At 44.1% G+C, this 23,823-nt stretch overlaps 1 long non-coding RNA gene across 1 annotated transcript; it reads right to left on the bottom strand.

Annotated features, from left to right (window-relative positions):
• Nucleotides 1-10,838: 10,838 nt before the first annotated feature.
• Nucleotides 10,839-14,143, bottom strand: LOC120694065. Its single transcript, XR_005683322.1, has 3 exons — nucleotides 14,017-14,143; nucleotides 13,631-13,845; nucleotides 10,839-10,992 (listed from the first exon to the last, which is right to left on the bottom strand). It is a non-coding gene; the product is annotated as an uncharacterized LOC120694065 (long non-coding RNA).
• Nucleotides 14,144-23,823: the final 9,680 nt, after the last annotated feature.

Consider the following 23,823-nt stretch of genomic DNA (forward strand, 5'->3'; position numbering starts at 1 on the left):
TGGTTAGAACAAAACATATACTAGGATAGTAAGCTAGTTGCACGAGAGTAATTACTTTTTTAGTTACCCTTTGTCATGTAACTAACTAAGCCGGATTGCACTCGTCTTACTGGTCCAAGCTAAGTCGCAACATGCTTAATAATCATAGTTGTAACCAGGGTATTGAAGCGGTTGCAATTGTGGTGTCAGGCCAATTGCAACTCAGCATATTCTCTAGTTGTAACTGGAATCGCTTTATTGGTCCTAGTTGCAACCGATTTAAAGATCCTAGTTGTAATTACGGCGGCAGTGAAGCGGTTGCAGTCACGCACGGGATCTGGCCAATTGCGACTGAGTATATTCCTTAGTTGTAATTGCAATCGCCTCATCGGTCCTAGATGCAACGGTTTTAATGATCCAAGTTGTAACTGGGACATTGAAATGGTTTGTAGTTGTGGATGAGAACAACTGCAACTGAGCATCTTACTATTACTAATTGGAGATGAAAAGCATGCACGGCTTATGAAGCGCTCTAGAAAAAAAGAAAAAAGTCTAGAAAATCCCACAATAATCAGAAACATCTCGCCTTCTATTTATATCCCTGATTATTAGTAGCCAATGGTGACCCATTTCCCACCGCAATCAATCCATGCATCGATTCCTCATAGAGGATCATTTAAATTCTCTTTATTTATTTTACCTTATTATTAACACACCTCCCACCACAGTCAATCCATGCATCGATTCCTCACAGAGGAACATTTAATTTTTTATTTTATTTTTACGTATTGTTAACCCACCTCCCACCGCAATCAATTTGTGCATCGATTCCTTTTGGAGGATCATTTATTTTTTTATTTTTTCTTATTATTAACCTATGTCCCACTTTATTCAACCTATAAATCCATACTTTTTGGAGGACCATTAAAAATCTTTTTTCTATTTCTTCTTATTATTAACTTTCAATCAATCCATGCATCGATACATCTTGGAGGACCATTTAAAGTTTTACTTTTTCGTTGTGGTACAACATCTAGCTAGTAATATTAAAATAATTAGTGAAAATACTCAATAAACGTAATACATAAAATACTTAGAAAGAACGAAAAACACAACAAAATAAATATTATATATACAATTTTATTAAATATAATAGATAGCCAAACATTGAATCAAATCTTAGTTGTGGTTTATAGTTTTAGACTGATAGAGTAAGTATTAAATATTTTAAAAAACAAATATCTATAGAAATAATTATTGCATTCATTCTATTTTTAAACAAATTCACATACAACCCTATAAAATAGAACTTAAAGAAGCACACTAAATTTATATATTCAAATTATCTATATTATAAGAGATGATTTAAGGTAACCCCTTTAATTGTATTTGAATTACCCACTTACATTATGAAATATTATTTAAAATAACCCTCTAAATTACATGTAATTTTTCACACATGTTTAATTTCTTTAATATAATCTTATAAAGTTAAATAGAAAACCATATTATATATTATAGTAAATAATCTACACACCCAATATATTCATATAAATTAGACATCTATGTCATTTTAAAATTAAAAAACTTCATCTACATTTACCAGTATTAGCTATTATTAGAAAATAGATAAATAGAAAGTAACTAAATTAACAAAAGTTTAAAAGGAAATCTAGATTCGTACATCACCACATCAGGGATAAAAAAGTAGATGACATATTTAAACATAGATTTCAAGGTACTCCCTATGTTCCATGATAATTTATGTTTTAGAAATTCTCATACAGTTTAATTTAGTAAGGTTGAGTTAAGGCACATGTGTCCCCTTATTGACGTGTTACCTATGTTGATCACTTTCCTTATGTTATTAATCTCCTAACTTTTAGTTCCTATGGACAAATTTTAAATCGTAAAATAATATGTTAAGGACACATTTTGAAGGGTCAGAAACTATCAACGTAGATGATAAAAGTTATATAATTAATTATTAGTTTATCGCAATCAATATAGAATACAAACTAAGAAAGCATTATTACAGTTAGAAAATGTGAGCGCGTGGACAGATGACAAAGAAAGAAAAAAACAAATATAAGTATTTTTATTAGTTGTATGTATTAAATTTATCCACAACCACCTAATTAATGTTTATATTTGCTATAGTTCTAGCCCGTGGAGGAACACGGGTTGGTGGACTAGTATTGCCTAATTTTAAGTGAGTTACTTGCAACTATATGCACAGCAGAAATATAGGGCCTGTTTGGAACACGGGAAAATTTCCATGTTCCTGCGTTTTTCCTGTGAAATTGAACTGTTTCCTGTGAAATTCTTATGGGATTCCTGTGGAATTCCTGCGTTCCAAACGGGCCCATAGACTAGTTGTAGCTAGCGAACATGGGTCACACGATTTTCTGCCTATCTTTTTATGGCTGCAATAGGAGATTAAAAACTTGGCAAGTCTGTTTGTTTAGCTTGTACGCAAAACGTAATTATTGCAACAGGCTGCCAAGCAATAAGCACATGGGACCGATAAACTCATGCTGCGTGCGTCGCGCTTTGTGTTGCAGAGACAGACGTGCGTCCATGGGGACGGACGCTGGTCGGCTGGTGTTTTGCAGAGATGCGTGGTCAGCGGCAATAGAATCAGATGCGTGTACGCGCATTTTCTCATGCATATGTACATGTGTATGTATGAGGAGATTTAGACTTTTGAGCATGTCAAATAGAAAAGTAACGGTGTTTAAGATTAACATATCGTAGCTTCAACTCACAAAGCAATGGAATAGGATCTTGTGCTGTAATTATGATTTATGCCTTTTGAGCTTTCAGCCTTCAGTAGATGAGAATTGGGAGAACGATGTGGTCGATTAGTCCCTGAAGATAAATAGCCTCTAGCTTAGAAGAACCAAGCGTTATCACGTAGGTTTCCTACTTGTGATGTATGACTTGTGAATATCCTGCCTTCAGTACCTGACAATAGCCACCAGATCAATAATCATCAGTGTTTGTTTGCTGAAAACAGTTGCATTCAGAGCAGAAGGTGTCGATGTTGATTGTAAATCGATGAACCTCAATGGAGTATGGAGCAAGAAAAACTAAACAGAGGACTTGAGCTGTCCTTGGTTAGAACAGAAGATGTACCAGCTGAGCTCAGACGTATTCGTCCTCTCCTCTGGCTCAAAAGAATCAACGGAGATCACGTACGTATTGTACTTATGTTATATGACTTCTAAGTTTCCTGCCCCTAGGACCTGATAATGGGCAGAACAATCACCAGTTTTGTTTGCTCAAAACAGTTGCAGCGAAAGCAGAATGTGTATATTCAATGATCGTGGGAGAAGAAATCGACCAACTTTGCTGGAGAAAGAAAAAATGAACAGAGGACTTGAGATGTCATTGATTAAAACAGATAAAACATGTACCAGGAGCTCAGACCTGCTGCTTCTGGCTGTGCCACCTGCAATCGCCAGACGTATTCCTCCTTTATTCCCCCTATGCTCTGTATCACTGTGCGCAAATCTGAGCTTCTGAGGCAGAAGGCCGGGGAACTTTGGTGGTGGCTCTACTAGCTGTGACGCTTCCTTTATCAAGGTGAACTACTATGCTTTTAGGATTGCTGCGTTAGATGAGCATTCGTCAGGTCAATTCAAAAGGTCTCCTTGCACTTGACACTGGTTGGTGGTTTGCCTCAACATCACCCCTGCAAACCGCGCTGGCCTGCATGTATCGAATGATCAGATCGCCTGCCCTCGTCCTCTCGCCTCCCACCCTGTCAGCCGCGCAGGCTGGCCAGTGGCGACATCATTCTATATCATTGCTGTAGACCGGATGATGCGCTCGATTCACGCGGTGCAGAGATGATCGCCGCGTGTGTGGCGATCGTCCTTGCCTCACAAACAAATCGAGGACGCTAGAGCAGAGCGTCCCACATTCCTTCGCCGCTCTCGCTCCCGCTCCCACTTTCTCTGCTCCCGCACGCAATACGGCATCGCCCCACTTTTTACAGCAGAGGCGGCTCAAAAAAGGAGCCGCCTCTGCAGTGCTTTCGGTGGGCCCATGGGCATGAGCCGCTGCTAGTAAGGGAATAGCAGAGGTGGTGCATGCCGTGGGCTGCCTCCGCAAATAGCAGAGGCGGTCCATGTGGTCGACCGCCTCAGAGGCGGCGCATAGCACGGACCACCTCTGTTATATGCGGAGGCTACTAAGGGAACGACAGAGGCGGTCCATGCCGTGGGCCACCTCCGCAAATAGCAGGAGCGGTCCAGGCAGTCGACCTCCTCTGATATTTTATTTATCAGAGGTAGTGTGCAGCACGGACCGCCTCTGCTGTAGGCGGAGGCGGCCCGTCCCCTAGACCGCCTCTGCTATTTATTTATCAGAGGGGGCCTAAGTTATGGACCGCCTCTGCTATTTATTTTTCAGAGGAGGCCTACGTTTTGGACCGCTAATCCAAGTGTATATAAGACACTTTCTTCCTCCTCACGACTTTGCAGATATTTGGAGGAGCTTGGAGCCCAACATTGGCCTCCAAGAATTGAAAAGGAGAGGGGGAGGTTTTCGTTTTTATTTCTTTGAAGATCCAAACTTATTGAGGTAAGGCTGCACTATCCCTTTGTTAGATTTAAGTATCATGAAGGAAAAGTTGGTGAATCTACTTATATTGCTCTCATTTACGGCGCTCTGTCTCTGTCTCTCATTTATGGCTCTCTCTCATGGTCCAATTAATTGAACCTAGCTATGAATATATACCAAACAGCTAGCTTGATGGACAATTTTGTGGATCTTTACACTTGAGGATAATATAGAATTAAATTTGTCACTAGGTTGCTAAGAAACATTTCTCCCTATGTAAATCTTAAGATAATCACATGTTTTCTCTCTCTACATAATATACATTTTTCATATGTCGATACATTAAATCCTCCAATATGGATATACTCTTATATATGTACTGTCTTTGGATCTTAAGAAAACCCAAGCATGTGTTTAACGTCTATATATATTTTAATCGAACCAAGCAACATAGGTGTACGTTTACAACGTACGAAATTCAAGTTTTTTAAACGTATGTTTTTATAAGCACATGTATTTGTACCAGTCAAATAATGTAAGTTTGTTACGAGATCAATAGTCTATTATCTCAAGATGTGCCACAGAATGTTTTGTGAAAATTTAATTTGTAGATGGCTCGTCGGTGGATGTATACCATGAAAAGGACGGAGAGGGCTTTCCCTGTTGAATTGGATAAATTCATTGATGTTGCGAAGATGGATGCGAGGATCAAGGGGGTTTCCGGTATATGTTGCCCTTTATAGGAAGTGTAAAAATCTGAAGGTCTGGGCAGACACAGTCACCATCAGGTCACACGTGATCATTGAAGGATTTGTTGATGACTACTCCACTTGGATCCATCATGGAGAGCATGACACTCCTTCGGAACTACCAGTAACCAATCAAGGAACATACGGGTTTATAGGATGTGGAGATGCGGATGATAGTGAAACATTCTTCGATGCTGACCTTCACATTACGTGTTCTCGTGTTGATGGAAATGATGACGGCGGTGGTGGATACATAAGCATACCTTCGGGGAGTTTAGAAGGCCAATATGGTGATGATGATAGTGATGCAGATGAGCTGGAACAAATGCTGAAGCACTTTAAGGCGGATGTCCTTATTGGGAGCGCGAAAGGGTTAGAGCATTTCAAAGTGGTAGTGGATGCTGCACACCATAGCGTGTACGAGAAGTCAAAGGGGGTGTCCGACTCATTTGTCTGAGCTATGGTTTGTACTCGAGCTATTGATTCTGAAGGCCAAGTATGGGTGGTCTGACTCTAGCTTCAACGATCTGATGAAACTCTTATCCTGGTTGCTTTCGAAGCCTAACTTTGTGCCTGAGAACACGTACCAGGCAAAGAAGATCATTAGCCCATTGGCAATGGGAATTGAGAGAATACATGCATGCCCGAACTACTGCATACTATATCGAGGGGAAACATTTGGGAAACTAGAGAAATGTCCACCATGTGGCACTAGCCGTTACAAGCAGAATGACATTTACAAGGACGACGATCAAGCATCCTCAAAATGGAAGAAGAGGAAGAAAAAGGGTGTGCCTGAACCTTCCAAAGAAGATACATGCTTAGGCATAGACGAGAACAAGAGGAGATTCCCCAAATTGGTTATGTGGTATCTCAATCCAATCGACCACTTAAGGCGTATGTTTGCAAACCCTCGAGAAGGAAAGCTGATGTGTTGGTGGCATGAAGAGCGGATTCAGGACGAGGGTAAGCTTTCACACCCGGCCGATGGCACACAGTTGAAAAGGTTTGATGAGATGTACCCCGAGTTTGCGAAGGACCCAAGGAATGTGAGGTTTGCACTAAGGACAGAAGGAATGAATCCTTTTGGGGAAAGAAACAGCATACACAACACATGGGCAGTTATATTGACCATATACAACCTACTGACCTGGCTTTGCCAGAAGAGGAAGTACATAATGTTGTGTATTCTGATACAAGGGCCGAAACAACCGGGCATTGATATAGATTTCTTCCTTGAGCCATGGATGGCTGATATGGTGAAGCTTTGGAATGAGGGTGTGCGAATGTGGGATGAGTATGCTAAGGACCACTTCACATGCAGAGGAATTATAATCGTTACCATCAATGACTACCCTGCATTGTTCTCGATCTCTGGACAGATCAAAGGAAAGACGGGATGTTTAGTATGGCTGGATGGCACGATGTTTGTGTACCTGGATGGTTCAAAAAAAATTTGTGTATCTGAAGTACTGCCGGTTCCTTGTTGAAAGGCACAAATACCGCAGGAAGGCATTCTACGCCCTCTTTGATGGTAAGGCAGAGTCAGGTTCAATACCAATAAGAAGACACAACAGCAAATATGTTTTTGATATGGTAAGGAAGATTAACATCAGCTATTGCAAGAAGATCAAGATAACTAAAACCCCTGTAGAGGGCGTGCCTTTCAAGAAGATGTCAATGTTCTTTAAGTATTTGCCATGATGGAAGGACTTGGAGGTTCCACATGCCGTCGATGCTATGCACATAAAGAAGAACGTGTTCGATAGCACTATCTGTTTGTTGATGGATGTAAAAGGCAAGACAAAGGATGGCTTGAGGTCACGTTGGAACCTGGTAAACATGGGAATAAGAAGTGACCTCCACCTCGTGGAACATGCGAATGGGAAAATTATGCTGCCAACCGGGCTGTCATCTAAAATAAAGATGCTAGTATCCATGAAAGATTTATCGCTAAGCGGATACAACGCTCACAATTGTCACATGATGCTAATGATATTCCTCGTGGTTGCTATAAGGGTTGCCAGGCCTGCATTTGTGCGTATGGTATTAACTCGGATGGTCTACTTCTTCAGCAAAATCTCGCAAAAGGAAATTTGTTTAGATGAATTGGATTCACTGCAACAGTTCTGCACGGAGACTATGGCCTAGCTAGAGATGTGTTTTCCTCCATCACTTTTCAACATAATGCCACACCTCATGGTACATATGGTCGACCAGATCCATGCACTTGGTCCTACCTACTTACATGAAATGTGGGCATACAAGCGTTTCATGGCAACTCTAAACCGCTATGTTCTCAATTGTGCTTGTCCTGAGGGGTTCATGATAGAGGCTTACTGCACCGAAGTGATTGTAGAATGCTATCAGGATTACTTGGTGACAAGAAAGGTATTGGCGTGATTGCATCTCATCACACGGGAAAGTTAGAAGGGAAAGGAACGAGGGGGAGGAAAACATTCATTGATAGGGCATACCATCAAGTGGCAAGCGCTCATTTCAATGTCCTACACCAGTTGGAGATTATGTCTCCGTTCATCGAGCAGCACCTTAATATTGTTCGCGCAGAAAGCAACGGCCGATCAGAGGCTTGGGTCATGAAGGAGCACAAACAACGATTCACCACCTGGCTCATGGACCAAAACATAGAGGAGGGAACAACTGTTGAGGGAATCACATTGAAACGGCTGGCTTTGGGTCCTTTTGCACAGGTCAGGACATGGCAGTCATACGATATTAATGGGTATACATTCTACACATCTACCAAGGATAAGAAAAGTGTCTGCCAAAACAGTGGAGTTTGGATAGACGCCATCGATTATACGACGGGAAACAAGGTCATATTTTGGCCTTATAGAGGACATATGGGAGCTTGACTATGGAAGGACCATACAGATTCCTGTGTTTAGGTGCCAATGGGTCAAACACCCACAAGGTGTAGAGGTGGACAACTACGGCCTGATGATTGTTGACCTGGCCAAGGTTGGCTACAAAGATGACCCTTGGGTATTCGCCAAACGAGTTGCACAGGTTGTATATGTCCTCGACCCAAGCCAGAAGAATGAGAAGCACATAGTTGCCTCGGACAAACAGACTATTATCGGGGTTGATGGTGTGAACGATGTGGAGGCCTTCAATGACTATGATGACATGTAGGTCTTCACAGATCTACCAACCAAGATCAAGATTGTAGAAGCAAGCATAAAGGATGTTAAACTATGGTCACGGCTCGATGGAGAGCCAAGATTTGTAACCACCTAATGCACTATTGTTATTTAATTTCACATTGTAACCTTTGCACATCAAATATTTTGAGTTTGATCGAAATTTGTCTTCTGTTTTTCAAAAACAAGTAAATATTAAAGGAGTAAATATAAAAAAAGGATATAACAAGTAAATCTAAGATAATTATGTATAAAAGAAGTAAATAAAAGACAATATAAAACAAGAAAATATGAAAAGGAGTAAATATAAAATAAGGGATATAACAAGTAAATATAAGATAATTATGTATAAAAGAAGTAAATAAAAGATTATATAAAACAAGAAAATATGAATAAGTAAATTATAAATTATAAATAAGTTAGCAGAAGCAGTTGACGCTATCCACCGCGGCTGCTGTTAACTGTGGGCGGCCGGCCCCACTCCACTTATCAGCAGTGGTGGACAATTTATCCACCGCTGTGGATTACTTTCACCAATTCTGATAGTGTCCCAGATTTTTTTCAACATCGATTTCAGTTTTTAAACTGTGTTCTTGTGACCCTCCACCGAAAGTTGTTTTGGTTTTTTGCTCGTCTTGGGCCTATAAGTACCCTCCAGTGCCCCCCACCTCTTGCCAAGCTACATCAGTAGAAACAATGCCTCACATATTCTTCTCCTCCTTCCTTGCCTTTCTGCTTATTGGGATAGGTTGCATGTAATGCAAACTCCAAGTTGTGGAAAAATCCTAATCTCTCGCCGGATGCAACTATTCCGGTGGGAGTTCCAGGTTGTGGAAAAATCCTAATGAATTTATTCCATAACCAGTTGCCTTGCAGCTGCCCTACCCTCCTTTATAGAACCTGCAGGTGGTGTACATCTCAGTTAATATGAGTCCTACCCACCGGCGGAGAAAATACTCGCTGAGGTGTACACCACCTGCAAGTTCTACAAAGACGGTTGCAAATCCATCAAGTTAGTGGATAAATTGTGTGTACGTTGACATTTTTTTATCGTTGTGGAGAAAATGCTTGCTGAGATGTAAGCTGTTAGCTTTTATGTATCATTATTTCAGTTTTTATGTTTTATTATTTCTTGTTGTGTTCAGCTCACATTGAGATGACTATAACATGAGTGCATGGCAAATGTGTTCTTGTTGTTTAAGGTATGATATTGCAAGAATATATAAAAGTAGAGGGGTAAATAGAAGAACTAAATATAAAAGAAATAAACAAAAGTAAAGGAGTAAATAGAAGAATTAAATATAGAAGAAATGTATTCTTGTTGCAGGTTGGAGAAATGTATTATAGAATAAATATAATAAGTATAAGGCACTTAGCAGCAGCGGTTGGAAAAATTCACCGATGCTGGTAAGTGAGGGTGGCCGGACCCACTCCATTAGCAGCAGCGGTGGACATTTACTACCACTGCTGCTACGAGACTTAGCAGCAGCGGTTGGAAAGGTGCACCGCTGCTGCTAACTGTGGGCAGCCGGCCCCACTCCAGTTAGCAGCAGCGGTTGACCCTATCTACCGCTGCTGCTAACATATATTAGCAGCGGTGGATAGAGTCAACCGCTGCTGCTAAGTGGAGTGAGCCCCTGCTAATTAGAGCTGGTGTTCATCTCTTCCTTGTTCATCTCTCTCATCTCTTCCTTGTAGCGGTCATGCTTTTTATATTTATCTAAGTCCTTAGCGAACCCCTCCTTCCAGTTCAGCTTGGAGGAGATGCCTCGGACACGGCCACAATGCTCCTTTGTACCTAAGGCTACGGTCAGAGAGTCTTTCTCTCTGTCAGGCACGAATTTTCCTGCCTTCTGTGCCTCTGCAAACCTTTTAATGTTGCCCACGACTTCTCTTGTCTTGGGCTTGGCAAAACTTTTGGTCCCCGTGGCATCCTTTACTTCCCAGACCTTGACCCAGTTTAAGCAACGCTCGTCCAGGCCCTCATATGGGTCGGGTTCCCCTCTGGCGATCACGTCCTCCCTCTCTTTCTTCGACTTCTCCACTTGTGCCTGGTACCCACCCGGGCCTAGACGATGGAGCTAACTTGTTTGCCAAAATTTTCAAAGTTGCAGACACAGCAGCACCTTCGATACTGGCCATCATTTATTTTGAAAGTGTCTCCTTGCCCAAAAATCCTGCAGACCAAATTGAACATGAGCTGCTACTTTTGAAACAAAAAAATGATCTGCAAAAACTAGCTGTACTCTCAATAAATTATGGGTTATGCATGTTCCAAACTAACTGAATCCTATGGCGCTTATATACGAGGGGATTTCGTACTTTGGAGCATGTAAAAGAGAAAGGTAATAGTGTTTAAGATTAACGTACCATAGCCTCAGATTCACAAAGGAGCAGATGAGGATCTCGAACAGATGGCTGATTAGTTCCTCAAGATGAACATACCATAGCCTCTAGCTCGGACGAATCAACTCTAATTACGTTTATTTCCTACTTGTGATGTGTGACTTCTGAGTTCCTGGATTCAGTACCTAACAATAGGCAGGATAATAATATATTTTTATTTGCTAAAACAGTTGCACTGAAAGCAGAAAGTGTGGATGTTGATGCTAATTGACGAACTTAATAGGAGTATGGATCGAGCAAGAAAAAACAAAACAAAGGACTTAAGTAGTCTTTGGTTAGAACAAAACATATACTAGGATAGTAAGCTAGTTGCACGAGAGTAATTACTTTTTTAGTTACCCTCTGTCATGTAACTAACTAAGCCGGATTGCACTCGTCTTACTGGTCCTAGCTAAGTCGCAACAGGCTTAATAATCATAGTTGTAACCAGGGTATTGAAGCGGTTGCAATTGTGGTGTCAGGCCAATTGCAACTCAGCATATTCTCTAGTTGTAACTGGAATTGCTTTATTGGTCCTAGTTGCAACCGATTTAAAGATCCTAGTTGTAATTACGGCGGCAGTGAAGTGGTTGCAGTCACGCACGGGATCTGGCCAATTGCGACTGAGTATATTCCTTAGTTGTAATTGCAATCGCCTCGTCGGTCCTAGATGCAACGGTTTTAATGATCCTAGTTGTAACTGGGACATTGAAATGGTTTGTAGTTGTGGATGAGAACAACTGCAACTGAGCATCTTACTATTACTAATTGGAGATGAAAAGCATGCACAGCTTATGAAGCGCTCTAGAAAAAAAGAAAAAAGTCTAGAAAATCCTACAATAATCAGAAACATCTCGCCTTCTATTTATATCCATGATTATTAGTAGCCATTGGTGACCCATCTCCCACCGCAATCAATCCATGCATCGATTCCTCATAAAGGATCATTTAAATTCTCTTTATTTATTTTTCCTTATTATTAACACACCTCCCACCACAGTCAATCCATGCATCGATTCCTCACAGAGGAACATTTAATTTTTTATTTTATTTTCACGTATTGTTAACCCACCTCCCACCACAATCAATTTATGCATCGATTCCTTTTGGAGGATCATTTTTTTTTATTTTTTCTTATTATTAACCTATGTCCCACTTTATTCAACCTATAAATCCATACTTTTTGGAGGACCATTAAAAATCTTTTTTCTATTTCTTCTTATTATTAACTTTCAATCAATCCATGCATCGATACATCTTGGAGGACCATTTAAAGTTTTACTTTTTTGTTGTGGTACAACATCTAGCCAGTAAAATTAAAATAATTAGTGAAAATACTCAATAAACGTAATACATAAAATTTGGAAAGAACGAAAAAACACAACAAAATAAATATTATACATACAATTTTATTAAATATAATAGATAGCCAAACATTGAATCAAATCTTAGTTGTAGTTTATAGTTTTAGACCGACAGAGTAAGTATTAAATATTTTAAAAAACATATATCTATAGAAATAATTATTGCATTCATTCTATTTTTAAACAAATTCAGGTATAACCCTATATTATAAGAGATGATTTAGGGTAACCCCTTTAATTGTATTTGAATTACCCACTTACATTATGAAATATTATTTAAAATAACCCTAAAAATTACATGTAATTTTTCACACATGTTTAATTTCTTTAATATAATCTTATAAAGTTAAATAGAAAACCATATTATATATTATAGTAAATAATCTACACACCCAATATATTCATATAAATTAGACATCTATGTCATTTTAAAATTAAAAAACTACATCTACAATTACCAGTATTAGCTATTATTAGAAAATAGATAAATAGAAAGTAACTAAATTAACAAAAGTTTAAAAGGAAATTTAGATTCGTACATCACCACATCAGGGATAAAAAAGTAGATGACATATTTAAACATAGATTTCAAGGTACTCCCTATGTTCCCTGATAATTTATGTTTTAGAAATTCTCATACAGTTTAATTTAGTAAGGTTGAGTTAAGGCACATGTGTCCCCTTATTGACGTGTTACCTATGTTGATCACTTTCCTTATGTTATTAATCTCCTAACTTTTAGTTCCTCTGGACAAATTTTAAATCGTAAAATAATATGTTAAGGACACATTTTGAAGAGTGAGAAACTATCAATGTAGATGATAAAAGTTATATAATTAATTATTAGTTTATCGCAATCAATATAGAATACAAACTAAGAAAGCATTATTACAGTTAGAAAATGTGAGCGCGTGGACAGATGACAGAGAAAGAAAAAAACAAATATAAGTATTTTTATTAGTTGTATGTATTAAATTTATCCACAACCACCTAATTAATGTTTATATTTGCTATAGTTCTAGCCCGTGGAGGAGCACGGGTTAGTGGACTAGTATTGCCTAATTTAAGTAGTTACTTGCAACTATATGCACAGAAGAAATAGACTAGTTGTAGCTAGCGAACATGGGTCACACGATTTTCTGCCTATCTTTTTATGGCTGCAATAGGAGATTAAAAACTTGGCAAGTCTGTTTGTTTAGCTTGTACGCAAAACGTAATTATTGCTACAGGCTGCCATGCAATAAGCACATGAGACTGATAAACGCATGCTGCGTGCGTCGCGCTTTGTGTTGCAGAGACAGACGTGCGTCCATGGGGATGGACGCTGGTCGGTTGGTGTTTTCCAGAGATGCGTGGTCAGCGGCAACAGAATCAGAATTGGGAGAGACGTGCGTCGCGCTTTGTGTTTAAGATTAACATACCGTAGCTTCAACTCACAAAGCAATTGAATAGGATCTTGTGCTGTAATTATGATTTATGCCTTTTGAGCTTTCAGCCTTCGGTAGATGAGAATTGGGAGAACGATGTGGTCGATTAGTCCCTGAAGATAAATAGCCTCTAGCTTAGAAGAACCAAGCGTTATCACGTAGGTTTCCTACTTGTGATGTATGACTTGTGAGTATCCTGCCTTCAGTACCTGACAATAGCCACCAGATCAATAATCATCAGTGTTTGTTTGCTGAAAACAGTTGCATTCAGAGCAGAAGGTGTCGATGTTGATTGTAAATCGATGAACCTCAATGGAGTATGGAGCAAGAAAAACTAAACAAAGGACTTGAGCTGTCCTTGGTTAGAACAGAAGATGTACCAGCTGAGCTCAGACGTATTCGTCGTCTCCTCTGGCTACGTATTGTATTTATGATATATGACTTCTGAGTTTCCTGCCCCTAGTACTTGATAATGGGCAGAACAATCACCAGTTTTGTTTGCTCAAAACAGTTGCAGCAAAAGCAGAATGTGTATATTCATTGATCGTGGGAGAAGAAATCGACCAACTTTGCTGGAGAAAGAAAAAATGAACAGAGGACTTGAGATGTCATTGATTAAAACAGATAAAACATGTACCAGGAGCTCAGATCTGCTGCTTCTGGCTGTGCCACCTGCAATCGCCAGACGTATTCCTCCTTTCTTCCCCCTATGCTCTGTATCACTGTGCGCAAATCTGAGCTTCTGAGGCAGAAGGCCGGGGAACTTTGGTGGTGGCTCTACTAGCTATGACGCTTCCTTTATCAAGGTGAACTACTATGCTTTTAGGATTGCTGCATTAGGTGAGCATTCGTCAGGTCAATTCAAAAGGTCTCCTTGCACTTGACACTGGTTGGTGGTTTGCCTCAACATCACCCCTGCAAACCGCGCTGGCCTGCATGTATCGAATGATCAGATCGCCTGCCCTCGTCCTCTTGCCTCCCACCCTGTCGGCCGTGCAGGCTGGCCAGTGGCGACATCATTCTATATCATTGCTGTAGACCGGATGATGCGTTCGATTCACGCGGTGCAGAGATGATCGCCGCGTGTGTGGCGGTCGTCCTTGCCTCACAAACAAATCGACCACGCTAGAGCAGAGCGTCCCACATTCCTTCGCCGCTCTCCCTCCCGCTCCCACTTTCTCTACTCCCGCACACACTACGGCATCGCCCCACTTTTTATAGCAGAGGTGGCTCAAAAATGGAGCTGCCTCTGCAGTGCTTTCAGTGGGCCCAAGGGCATGAGCCGCTGCTAGTAAGGGAACAGCAGAGGCGGTGCTTGCCGTGGGCCGCCTCCGCAAATAGCAGAGGTGGTCCATGCGGTCGACCGCCTCTGTTATTTTATTTATCAGAGGCGGCGTGCAGCACGGACCGTCTCTGCTGTATGCGGAGGCGGCCCGTCCCCTGGACCGCCTCTGCTATTTATTTGTCAGAGGGGGCCTAAGTTATGGACCGCCTCTGCTATTTATTTATCAGAGGCGGCCTACGTTTTGGACTACCTCTGCTAATCCAAGCGTATATAAGACACTTTCTTTCTCCTCGCGACATTTGGAGGAGCTTGGAGCCTAACAATGGCTTCCAAGAATTGAAAAGGAGAGGGGGAGGTTTTCATTTTTATTTCTTTGAAGATCCAAACTTATTGAGGTAAGGCTGCACTATCCCTTTGTTAGATTTAAGTATCATGAAGGAAAAGTTGGTGAATCTACTTATATTACTCTCATTTATGACGCTCTGTCTCTCATTTATGGCTCTCTGAAGGACCGAAAAGGCCCACATAGCTAAGGATAGCTACTAGACTAGGACCAAACATGAAAAAGCCCTCGTGAAAACGCCTATTGAAAAAGGTGCACGAAGAGGGCAAGCTTGCCTCGGCAGCACACGCCGGACGGTCCGCCGATGAACGCCGGATGGTCCGCCGATGCACGTCAGATGAGAGGAACTGAGAGCACTCCACACGAAAAGACATAGGCCAGCACACGCTGGATGGTCCGCCGTGTCACGCCGGACGTTCTGCCGTGACATGCCGGACGACAAGGACAGAGGAGCACGATTGCGCGACAGGGTCCCAAAAGAAATGGACAAAGGCCAGCCAAAAGGCATAAGAAAAATCCCCAAAAATTACCACAGCAACTCCAGAGGATTGGGAACCAGCTCAGAAAAACTCAGCTCAAAAGGAGCAAGTTTGCTACGCAGGACGGTCCGGCGTTTGACAGCAGACACAGCTCCAAAAGGAAGAGCAAAACCCTAATCAAATGTGCTCCAAAAATTCTGTAAAAATTACTGGAGCTACTAAAAGGCCTCAGAAGTGTTGTCCTAAAAATTCAGCTTATTTGGATAATATTTTTGGATCATGAACTGAAAAAGACAAGCACGCCGGACAGCAAGCGACGGACGGTCCGGTGTCTCTGTCAGCCTGACACCACTCACAAAACAATTCTCAAAACCCAGCCCAATGAGCTCCAAAAATTATGAAATTTTATCTGGAGAATCACATGATCATAAAGAACATCTCCACGAAGTTTCAGCTCAATTGGAAGAGTTTTGGTACGCCAGACTGTCCGGTGTTTGAGCACCTGACCAAAACTCTAAAATCTGGACAGCCGGTGAACTCACACGGGAATGAATCAAATCTTGGGCAAACCTTCACTAAAACACATGAAACTTTAGGAGCACAACCTCAATCCATAAGAGAGTCTATCCACAAAAGATATACTAAAAAAGATCAAGAGAACTCTCGGATTGGATGCAACAAAGAGTGAAAGAAGGTGACCAAGAACTAGATGAACACAAGGGAAAGTGGGGATTCGAGGAAGATCTTGTGCAGCTATTGAGAGGTAGTGGAGGCCTGCTCCTTGGTGTAATGAGTGATTGCTAACACGTGGAGTGGACTAACTATGTTTAGTCGCGACTCTGTGGAGATTGCGCCGGTTCTTGGTCTGTGGTGTGCCGGTACACGGATGGCGCGGTGGCAGCGAGATGGTTTGGACAAGAGCGAGGCGCGTGCAGATGGACCATGCGGCGGCATTGCGGTGGCAGGGAGCTCGACGACCATCCGGAGGCGGGAGACCTTGCAGTGGCATTGGAGGCCCGACCGGACGACCGTGCGGTGGTGAAGGGCGGCCCAGATGCTTGGGCCACTGCTGGGCCGCGTTGTGATCCACTCCTGGAGCCAAGGCGGGACAGCGTGGAGTTTGTTGGTAGCTCAGGAAAAACCAACGACTGGGATGCGTCGACGTCGGCCAAGTCGGAGAGGGTTCCGGCGGGAGGTCGGACACGTGGCGACATTGGGCTTGGCGGGTGTGCCGGAAACATCGCACGGGAAGGTTTGGCGGGTCCTCCAAAACCGCCCCCCGAACTCGGTTTCGGCAGTTTTTCCAAAACTGCCCCAGTGAAGATTCCAGAAGGACGCGTAGCGACATCAGAGGGATTGCGTCGGGTCGAAGCAAACTACAACAAGTCGTCGTAGACGTCGGATGGTCTTCAATGTATCTTTCCGGTTTTGCCCCTATAAGGGCCTTTGGTTTAATTTCAGCACTTAGGGGTATTGTAGTCTTTAGAGGAAGGCTTGGAAGGCAAGAAAGGGAGGCAAATTGGGAGTGGGTGGCGCTGCCCCTGCAGGACAAAAAGGCTAGCGCCCCTCCCTCCCTCTCTCGGTTCTCTGGCTGGCGCTCAACAGAAGGACACAGGCAGCCAGGCGCCCTCTCTTCCTCCCTCTCCCTGTCCTCCTCTCTTCCTCCTGTAAGGTGAGATTTGAGAGATGGATTCTTGAAGCTTTTGTAAGGAATTTGTGTGGGAGAGGAGGCCCTTCCCTCCTTGTGCCCTCCTGGCTTTTGAATCAAACTCTGTTTCATGTTGTTTGGAGATTTTGGTGTTTGATTCCTCCATGGTCTTGAGTTCTTTGGTTTCGGGATTCTTCTACTTGCCGCTGTGTTCCTTGAGGACTTTCCTTGCGACCTGAATCACCCTAGCCAAGTGCTAAATCCCCCGCGAGTCGCGATCCCTCAAGAACCGAGTTTTTAGAAAATCCCGAAAACCCCGTACTTGCTCCGATTTCTTTCGATTCCTCTTCAACCGTGAGGAATTTCTTGGATATCTTTTGGGGATGGGTTCTTGAAGTCATCATCTTCATCTCCCCAAAATTTGAGCTACTTTGGACCTGATTTGATCATTCAATCATCGAATTTTTCCCAGGTCGCGGGCTGGAAAAACTCTGCTCTGCTCGGGCAGAATTTTTCCTTATCGCCGGTTGAACCGATGCTTGCATTCTTGTGCGTCGGATCAACCGGTGAGTGGTTTTGTCGCCTGTTAGGGTTTTTGGGGTTTCTGTTGGTTGCACAGGTGCATTAGCATCTACGTGCATCGGTTCATCCGGCGTTACCACAAGATTCGCAGTTTTAGTCGTTTAACGACGGGTTCAGTTTTCTCCACACCGGTTTAACCGGTGCTCAGTTGAATTCGATTTGCAGCTTCTCTGGACAACTGCACCGGTGTTATTGCTGATTTCATCGGTTCATCCGGTGCGCTATCGTCGGTTTAACCGGTGATCATTGTGTGCGTTTTGTGGCCGCTCTGGACAACTGCACCGACATTGCGTTTGAATTTGTCGGTTTATCCGGTGCAGTGTCGTCGGTTGAACCGACGCCTTTCAAACTTGAGCGTCGGATCAACCGGTGTTCGATTGTCTTCAATGCAGGCTCAGTATCATCGGTTTGACCGACGCCCTCAATCCTTTGTCCGTCGGATCAACCTGTGATATATACCTTGCTGGTTTTTGCGCTGTTTCTTCGCGTTTGCTTCCGTGTTTTGTCTCATGGATTCCTAGGGCATTCTTGTGTTGGTGTAGCTCCTCATAGCTATTTCACACCTTGCCTAGAACTCTAGGGTTAGGGTGCACACTTGGATCTTGAGTCAAAGTTGTTGATTGCGATAATTTTCAATGGCTCCCATTCACCCCCCCTCTGGTCGCATTTCTCGGTCCTACAATTGGTATCAGAGCCGGGATGGTTTCTCTATAGCCTTCCTCGGTTCAAAACCGTTGTGTGACCATGGGTTCTCCTGGCAAACCCCCGATTTTCGATGGAACCGATTATGACTATTGGAAGGTGCGCATGGGTGCCTATCTTCTGAGTCTAGGTTCCGAAGTCTGGGAGATTTGCGTGGACCCTGACTATGTGAACCTTGCGGTCCGCACGACCGAGCTTCAGACTAGGAGACATTAGGTCAATAGCAAGGCGTACAATGCTCTCATAGCCTGTCTCGCTCGCCCTGAGTTCGATCGTGTCAGCTACCTTCTCACAGCCCGGGAGATTTGGGCACGGTTGGCCAATTTCCATGAGGGAACCAACCATGTCAAGTTGAGGCTGTATGAGACTCACCAGCGGGAATATGAGAACTTTACTCAGTTGCCGGGTGAGAGCATCGACACCATGTTCAGTCGTTTCTAGTCGATTGTGAACAAGCTGCGTGCGAACCAGCCACAGGGCACCCAGACCTACTCTGATCATGAGAAGGCTATGAAGCTTCTCTATGCTCTTGATCGCAAGGTCTGGGAGGTGAAGGTCCAGACTATCATAGAGTCTGTTAGCTATGAGACCCTCACCGTGGATGAGCTATTCAGCAAGCTCAAGGGCTTCGGCGGCGGAGAAGCTCTCTCGAGCTAAGATGGAAGGTAATCATGCTGATGCCTCCGCCTCCAAGTCGATGGCCCTGGTAGGCAACTCTGGAGCTAACTCTAACCCTTCTCTTGGAGGTTTTTGCTTGTCTTCTCTTATGTCTGTGATAGATGAGCAGTTGGAGGTGCTGGGAAATGAGGAGCTTGCACTGATCATCCACAAGTTCCAGCGCCTTCAACAACAGACAAGCACGAGCGAAGACCTGCTTCAACTGCGGCAAGACCGGTCACTTCGCCACCGAGTGTCCCAAGAAGAAGAGTTCCAAGGATGAGGATGACCGCTCCAGGCACGAGGAGTACCGCGAGCACCGCTGTCACACCCTGAAATTTTTGAATTTCAGGATGTGATTAAAATTAAAAATAAATAATCAATTTTCTCATAATTTTAAAATTTTCGTAACATTTTCTTTTCTTCACAGGGAATTTAGTAAAAATAAATAAAGTTTGTTTGAATTTAAAAAAAATTAAAATGAAGTTGGTTGTGTGTTGCACTCATGCTACCCTTGCATTGTTTTAATGTTGTGTTTCAATTTGAATTTGAATTCTTCAAATTTGAATTCAAATTGAATTTGTTTGAATCTCTTGCAAAAGAAAGAAAAAAAAGCCTCTTTCGGCCCAAAACGCCTCAGCCGGCCCAGCCCTTTTTCTTTTCCCCTTTTCTCCCCGCGCAGCCCAATCCCGCCGCCCCAATTCCCTCTCCCCGGCCCAGCTCGCGCCCCCTCTCCTCTCTGCCGCCGACAGGTAGGCCCCACCTGTCGGGACCGTCTCCTTCCTCCCGTGCGCGGCTCGGACTCGAGCCAGAGTCCGGCCGCGCCACGCCTCGCCGCCCGTCACCTTGGCGCGCCCACCAAGGTGGCCCCACCTCGCCCCTATTTAAGTGACGCCGCTCCCCCTGGAAACCCTATCGAACCGCAGCCGCCCCCCCAGTTCGCGCAAACCCTAGCCCTAAATCGCCGCCGCCATTGGAGCCCCGCTCGAGCTCGATTCTACCGTAAATCTCACCGCTCCGCCGCTCGCTCGCCTCCGCAAGCCGCCTCCGGAGCTCCGCATTGTGGTGAGAACATTCACTGGTCACCTTCCCCTCTCCCTCTCGCTCCCGTGCATGCCCGTTCGCTCGCCATCGCCCTGCCGAGCAACCTCGCCGTCGAACGTGCTCTCCACCATGTCTAGGCTTCGCGCAGACCCCGCCGTCGCATTCCCCGTATCGTGCTCTAGATCCCAGGCCGATCCGCGCCTAAATCCGAGCCCCGGACGGCCGTTTTCGGCGAAGTCCGGCGACCGCGCCGCCGCTCGCCGCCGCTAGCTCGCCGCCGGCGCAGTGCGCCGCCGCTCCTTTCGCCCCATTTCTCCCCAGCCGTTCGATCCTCATCCAACGGCCCCGATTAGATCTGACCCGAGGTCAACAGATCCAATACCGGTCAACCGAGCCACTTTTGCGAAAGAGCCCTTATGTTTTATGGAAATAAACCCACAGTCCAGTATAGTTCAAAAGTAATTAGGTTTAAGTCCTTTTATTTCTGTTTTAGACCCTGACCTTTTAGGAAATAGAACCCGCCGTCCAGGAAGTGTAGTTTTGCTTTCTAACCCTCGTGAGTTAGGTTTAATTATGTTTTAGTCCATGGTTTCTTTAAAGCTAGCCCCTGGAAGTTTAAATCTATCGCAAACAAGTCCCTGGTGCACTGTTTTAGCCATATCTTTCACGTTTTAACTCCGTTTTCAGTGATTCTTGCGCTCACGTGATCCTTGTGATGTGTGAAATAGCTCTACAACCTTTTTATCTGCTGTGAGCACACTTTGTTGTGTCTTACGAATCTTTTCTGTTAGTCCTTAACCTTTAGTTAATCGCGACTAGATCTCTGAAGCATCGTTTAGTCTATAGAATCACCGTTTTAGTTCCGTTTTCTGTGTTTCTTGCGCCCTCGTAATCGTAGCAACGAGCCCTATCCTTTAGTGCGTTCTTTTAAAGTCTTTCTTTTGTTTTGGTGTATTGTTCTTAGATGTATCTTGTTGTTTGCTTTGTATGTTTGCCCGATGTTTGCTCCGAGTAGAAGGATCGCTGTTTGAAGGTTGAAGATCAAGAGTTCCAAGTGAGCAAAAGCTGAAGAGCAGTAAGAGTAGCTTTTCGTTGGAGAAAGGCAAGTGACCCTAACCATCCTTCTATCTATGCTTATATACAAGAGTACTATGATATAATTGGAACATGGAGAACCACCCAAGAAAACCGTACAACCACAATACTATATGGCTCTGGTCTTGGCTAAGTAATTAGATGAACTATATGTTGTGTTGGGGTTGTTCCGCTTGGTGGTTATGAGTTTGTGTTGTGGAGCGGGTGAAGGAAGCTGTGTCTTCTGAGGGACCGCACGGCAGGGACCAACACATACATATAGGGATTCTTTGTAAAGGCCTCATAGCGTCCCTATGCAATCACACCTCGGAAGTGTGGTATTGTGCCTGATCAGCACATATGCGTGGTTGGGTTCAAAGTTCTTCGGAACTTTTACGCGAATTGTGGTGAAAGTGTACAACCTCTGCAGAGTTAAAACTAACCGGTTAGCCGTGCTCACGGTCAAGAGCGGCTTGGACCCTCACATGATTAATAAACTTAAAGATGGATTTAAATCACATTCTGGTTATTTCTTGTGGCCTTGCTGAGTACCAACCATAAGTGTACTCACCCTTGCTTACTGCTGCTCAGAAGGAAAGATGTATGAAGTCTGTTGAAGATGTTGCTGAGTTCTAAGCGTACGCAACCCCCAGTCGATTGCCTGTGAAGTTGAAGCCTTCGTTTCCAGAATAAGCTGTATAACTCTGATAATCTTCTATTTGTTGTAATTCTCTTTTACATGATACTGTTACTGATTATTCACTTATGATGTCTCTATATGTATGAAACTTGATCCTGGCATACATATAGATATGCATTCGGTTTTCTTCTTAAAACCGGGTGTGACAACCGCCACAAGCACAAGAGTGGGGACTCCCACAAGAAGAAGGGCGGACGCTCCAAGCGGCACCACGAGTGGAAGAAGAAGAACATCGGCAAGTACAAGAGCAAGCAGGCGTTCGTCACCCAGAGTGAGGATCATTCCTCCACCAGCCAGAGCTCGACGTCTTCGTCTTCATCCAGCTCCAGTGACTCCAACTCACACCACCGCGGCGAGAAGAAGCGGAGCAGCAAGAAGAAGGCCACGGAGGGCTTCACTGGCCTTTGCCTCCATGCTGGGAAGGCGGCCGGTTTCTACACCATGGCTATTGACTCCGATGCTGACGGGACTCCTTCCACTATGGCAGAGCCTGTACTTCAGCCAGAGCCAAGCTCTGAGGTACGTCCCAAGCACCCCACTCACTGAGGAGTTGGAGGATCTTTACACTGCTCTAGATAATCAGGACTTGATCATTAAGGATGCTAAGAGGCAGTTTAGAGCTTTGAGACAGGAGCTGAAGGAAGTCAAGCTAGCTCTAGAGATTGCTCAGTCTGCCCCTGTAGTGGAGGATTGTGAGGAGGAGGATGAGTGCAGTCAGTGCATCGGTTTGATGTCTAACCTGTCCGAGCTCAGGAGCAAGTATGATGAGAACTTGCTCAAGCTCGAGATGGGCAAGAAGGCCTTGGACGAGCTCAAGTCCCAGGCCTACCCTCTTGGGTGCTTGTAAGGAGTGCCCAACGCTTAGAGAAGAGCTTAAGGAGAAGACTGCTGCTTTGAGGAAGTTGGAGAAATCCACAGTCCCTAGCTCTTGCTCTGCTGATTGTACTGTGTGCCCAAGCCTGATCTCTGAGCTTGAGGAGGCATGGAAGGACAAGACCCGGATGGAGGAGGAGAACTCCCACCTTCGGGAGATTCTCAGTTGGGTGTCCGCCCGTGAGCCTCAGTTGGGCATGATGGTTTAGCAGTTTAAGCGTCCTGATGGTGTTGGGGTTGGTTTTGCTTTTACTCCTGCTGACTTTGTTCAACCCTATGGCAATATTGGTGAGATGCTCGAGCCGAGTGTGAGTGCACTTTCCTCTTCCACAGCTCCACCAGTCCCTAAGCCAGCACCAGTCCCTAAGCCAGCACTAGTCAATGATGGGATTCTCACTGAGCCACCCAAAGCTCCACCTAAGAATCCAGTGTGGGTTCCCAAGCCTAACCACCTCAAGAACCGACTGGATACACTCCCTCCTAGTGGCAAGCCTATTCCTAAGCCCAAGGTGAGGACTCAGCCCCCCAGAGTACCTCAGAGAGCCCCAGCTCCTACACCACAGCCTACACACAAGAGAGAGCCTTACCAGTGTGAGTGGTGCGAGAGGGGTGGTCACTTGGCAGAGTTTTGCTTTCGGAGGTTGAGGTTTGAGCGCAGGCATCTTGAGAGGCGTGCTCCGGAGGTGTTCCACCAGCCAGCCGGTGGACATGCTCCAGCTCGACGTGGGCAGAGGCGGGATGCCAGGCCACGTCGTGTAGGTGGAGGAGGGGGAGGCGGTGGTGGATACTGCGCTCCTGTT

This window comes from Panicum virgatum, unplaced genomic scaffold (assembly GCF_016808335.1).
Source record: "Panicum virgatum strain AP13 unplaced genomic scaffold, P.virgatum_v5 scaffold_2844, whole genome shotgun sequence".
NCBI classification, from domain to species: domain Eukaryota; kingdom Viridiplantae; phylum Streptophyta; class Magnoliopsida; order Poales; family Poaceae; genus Panicum; species Panicum virgatum.